This window comes from Procambarus clarkii, chromosome 53 (assembly GCF_040958095.1).
Source record: "Procambarus clarkii isolate CNS0578487 chromosome 53, FALCON_Pclarkii_2.0, whole genome shotgun sequence".
Classification (NCBI taxonomy): Eukaryota; Metazoa; Arthropoda; class Malacostraca; order Decapoda; family Cambaridae; genus Procambarus; species Procambarus clarkii.
This window is the reverse complement of record NC_091202.1, coordinates 29,945,719-29,950,012: the sequence shown is the minus strand read 5'-3', so window position 1 is coordinate 29,950,012 and position 4,294 is coordinate 29,945,719. Positions and strand designations below refer to the sequence as shown.

Below are 4,294 nucleotides of genomic sequence, written 5' to 3'. Positions count from 1 at the left end.
CTGACATCTATACATATATATATATATATATATATATATATATATATATATATATATATATATATATACATATATATATATATATATATATATATATATATATATATGCGAACAAGCCTGAATGGTCCCCAGGACAATATGCAACTGAAAACTCACACCCCAGAAGTGACTCGAACCCATACTCCCAGAAGCAACGCAACTGGTATGTACAAGACGCCTTAATCCACTTGACCATCACGACCGGACATAATGAGGTGATAGCCGAGGCTATTTGAACCACCCCACCGCCGGCACTCGGATAGTAATCTTGGGCATAGCATTTTACCAAATCACCTCATTCTTTGGGGCACACGTGAGGAACACAAATGCGAACAAGCCTGAATGATCCCCAGGACAATATGCAACTGAAAACTCACACCCCAGAAGTGACTCGAACCCATACTCCCAGAAGCAACGCAACTGGTATGTACAAGACGCCTTAATCCACTTGACCATCACGACCGGACATAATGAGGTGATAGCCGAGGCTATTTGAACCACCCCACCGCCGGCACTCGGATAGTAATCTTGGGCATAGCATTTTACCAAATCACCTCATTCTTTGGGGCACACGTGAGGAACACAAATGCGAACAAGCCTGAATGGTCCCCAGGACAATATGCAACTGAAAACTCACACCCCAGAAGTGACTCGAACCCATACTCCCAGAAGCAACGCAACTGGTATGTACAAGACGCCTTAATCCACTTGACCATCACGACCGGACATAATGAGGTGATAGCCGAGGCTATTTGAACCACCCCACCGCCGGCACTCGGATAGTAATCTTGGGCATAGCATTTTACCAAATCACCTCATTCTTTGGGGCACACGTGAGGAACACAAATGCGAACAAGCCTGAATGGTCCCCAGGACAATATGCAACTGAAAACTCACACCCCAGAAGTGACTCGAACCCATACTCCCAGAAGCAACGCAACTGGTATGTACAAGACGCCTTAATCCACTTGACCATCACGACCGGACATAATGAGGTGATAGCCGAGGCTATTTGAACCACCCCACCGCCGGCACTCGGATAGTAATCTTGGGCATAGCATTTTACCAAATCACCTCATTCTTTGGGGCACACGTGAGGAACACAAATGCGAACAAGCCTGAATGGTCCCCAGGACAATATGCAACTGAAAACTCACACCCCAGAAGTGACTCGAACCCATACTCCCAGAAGCAACGCAACTGGTATGTACAAGACGCCTTAATCCACTTGACCATCACGACCGGACATAATGAGGTGATAGCCGAGGCAAAGAATGAGGTGATTTGGTAAAATGCTATGCCCAAGATTACTATCCGAGTGCCGGCGGTGGGGTGGTTCAAATAGCCTCGGCTATCACCTCATTATGTCCGGTCGTGATGGTCAAGTGGATTAAGGCGTCTTGTACATACCAGTTGCGTTGCTTCTGGGAGTATGGGTTCGAGTCACTTCTGGGGTGTGAGTTTTCAGTTGCATATTGTCCTGGGGACCATTCAGGCTTGTTCGCATTTGTGTTCCTCACGTGTGCCCCAAAGAATGAGGTGATTTGGTAAAATGCTATGCCCAAGATTACTATCCGAGTGCCGGCGGTGGGGTGGTTCAAATAGCCTCGGCTATCACCTCATTATGTCCGGTCGTGATGGTCAAGTGGATTAAGGCGTCTTGTACATACCAGTTGCGTTGCTTCTGGGAGTATGGGTTCGAGTCACTTCTGGGGTGTGAGTTTTCAGTTGCATATTGTCCTGGGGACCATTCAGGCTTGTTCGCATTTGTGTTCCTCACGTGTGCCCCAAAGAATGAGGTGATTTGGTAAAATGCTATGCCCAAGATTACTATCCGAGTGCCGGCGGTGGGGTGGTTCAAATAGCCTCGGCTATCACCTCATTATGTCCGGTCGTGATGGTCAAGTGGATTAAGGCGTCTTGTACATACCAGTTGCGTTGCTTCTGGGAGTATGGGTTCGAGTCACTTCTGGGGTGTGAGTTTTCAGTTGCATATTGTCCTGGGGACCATTCAGGCTTGTTCGCATTTGTGTTCCTCACGTGTGCCCCAAAGAATGAGGTGATTTGGTAAAATGCTATGCCCAAGATTACTATCCGAGTGCCGGCGGTGGGGTGGTTCAAATAGCCTCGGCTATCACCTCATTATGTCCGGTCGTGATGGTCAAGTGGATTAAGGCGTCTTGTACATACCAGTTGCGTTGCTTCTGGGAGTATGGGTTCGAGTCACTTCTGGGGTGTGAGTTTTCAGTTATATATATATATATATATATATATATATATATATATATATATATATATATATATATATATATATATATATATATATATATATATATATATATATATATATATATATATATATATATATATATATATATATATATATATATATATATATATATATATATATATATATATATATATATATATATATATATATATATATATATATATATTTTGGTAGCAGTCTTTCCTGTAGACATATATTATTAAATATGACCGAAAAAGTAAGATTAATAATTCTAACATGAATTTTCTCAATCTTTCGTACATTTCTTTTCACTGTTGGAGGTAATTCAAAAATCAATTCTCCAAAATTCATTTTTATTTCTAGTCTGACGCGACACTTGAGCGCGTTTCGTAAAACTTATTAGACTTTAGTTAACACATACACAACTGAATAGAACTTACACATCTCCGATTTTGTTTATATCTACATTTGAGTGACGTGGATGGGGTGAGGTGGTATTTAATAAGGTATTAATTTCATCAACACAAGCCAGAACATGAAACAGTGGGTATTGAATAGAAGTGATTGCAGAAAGCCTATTGGTCCATATTTCTTGATGCTTCTATATTGGAGCGGAGTCTTGAGGTGGGTAGAATATAGTTGTGCATTAATTAGCTGTTGATTGCTGGCGTTGACTTCTTGATGTGTAAATGCCTCGCAAATAGCAGGCGGCTTGACGTTTGCGAGGCATTACACATCAAGAAGTCAACACCAGCAATCAACAGCCAATTAATGCACAACTATATTCAACTATATTGAGTGTTGTTTTGAGTGTTAGACACACTCAAAACTCCTCTAATATTCCTGAGTGTATCAAGTAGTAACAGAACTCCAAGTATCTCATACCATTTGTTCTGAAATCATTTATTACAGAGCAATCACAGATATAGTGATGGAGAAAGTGTTCTAATTTCCATTCACCTGTACAGTTTGGGTTTCGAACCGGGGACCCCCCAGTGTGTGAGGCCGAAGCTCTCTCGACTGGGCTATGAGTGGTCTCAATAGGGAAAGTCCACGGATCGACACTCACACAGTCCAGATGAATGGAATGTTTATTTCCACGAAAGGGTGGATGATAATTCATTGTTCTAATTTGTTTATATCATAACTCGTTATCTCGTGCTATCTTCCGCTTGAGTGTCAGTGATTGCTCTTCTGCCATACCTAGGGGAAGGGGAAGGAAAGTATTAGGGGGGTGGAGGGGTGGGAAGTGCCAAGCCTTTACGACCATATAGCACTTGGAAGGGGTCAGGATAAAGATTTGGGATGGGACGGAGGGAAGGAATGATGCCCAACCATTTTGTCTTCCATATCTAACTTCCAGAAAACGTGTGTGATTTACGATAAAAGACTGGATTATCTCGGCCAAAACTGTGCAGAACATACATACATATAATAAAACTGTCCTGACTTGATGGCCGCAAAATTTAAAAAAGAAAACGGCATACCAGTAACATTAGAAAAAAACAAACTTATCGTTTATATGTTAAAAGTTTTCAACTATCAAAAATTGCACCTCGGATATACCTCATTGGTTTCAGTACTTTCACTGTGCAAAGTTATTCATCGTTTCGGGAGATTATTTGGAAAGGGAAATGTAAGGGGAGGGGGGTAACTAGTGTATTAATACACACAGAAATCGCAGTGACGTGATATATCAAATGAACAAATTGAATTTGTTCATTAGTGTATTAATATTAAATCGGTGCAGTCCCTTCATGTACTATTTATATTTAGTAGTATAACCAACTGGCTATATGGAGGACGGGTTGAATTATTTTTTTTTTACACATATTCACTCAACTTCCACATAAACTCTTCACTTGGACAAAATTAGTCTCACTCTTCCCACATTAACCACTAGGTCACTTAGGCCTCTTTTTTATCGTCTCACTTTCTAAGCTTCACGTTTACATTTGTTATTAACACCTTTCTCCTATACTCCCTTCTTTGTAACCTTCGTTC

The 4,294-nt window shown here is 41.2% G+C and overlaps 1 pseudogene; it reads right to left on the bottom strand.

The window, feature by feature from the left end:
• Positions 1-3,734: 3,734 nt before the first annotated feature.
• LOC123767282 (U4 spliceosomal RNA) lies at positions 3,735-3,890 on the bottom strand (annotated as a pseudogene).
• Positions 3,891-4,294: the final 404 nt, after the last annotated feature.